Source organism: Cynara cardunculus, unplaced genomic scaffold (assembly GCF_001531365.2).
Source record: "Cynara cardunculus var. scolymus isolate 2C unplaced genomic scaffold, CcrdV1 Un_Scaffold_4035, whole genome shotgun sequence".
NCBI lineage: Eukaryota > Viridiplantae > Streptophyta > Magnoliopsida > Asterales > Asteraceae > Cynara > Cynara cardunculus.
In genome coordinates, this window is record NW_020201728.1 from 20,631 (window position 1) to 20,985 (window position 355).

Below are 355 nucleotides of genomic sequence, written 5' to 3' on the forward strand. Positions count from 1 at the left end.
CGGATGTCCCTCTTTCTGGAAGGTGTGGATCCTGAAATTCCACATTAYATAGAAAATGGACCATATATTCTATTTGCTATTGTTTCGGCTGTTCCAGCTACAGCTACGACAGCCGGGATTACTGAACGGCAGATTCTAAAGCTTCCACATCAGTGGAATAATGAGGACAAGAAGAAAATAGCTATAGACATGCGTGCTCGGTCAATAATAGCTATGTCTCTTCCTGATGAGATCTATCACTCAGTGATGAAACTCAAAACTTCTAAATCCGTATGGGATACTCTTTGTGTCCAATATGAAGRAACCACTCAGGTTCAGGAGACTAGAAAGATCAATTTAGTAAGACAGTATGAAA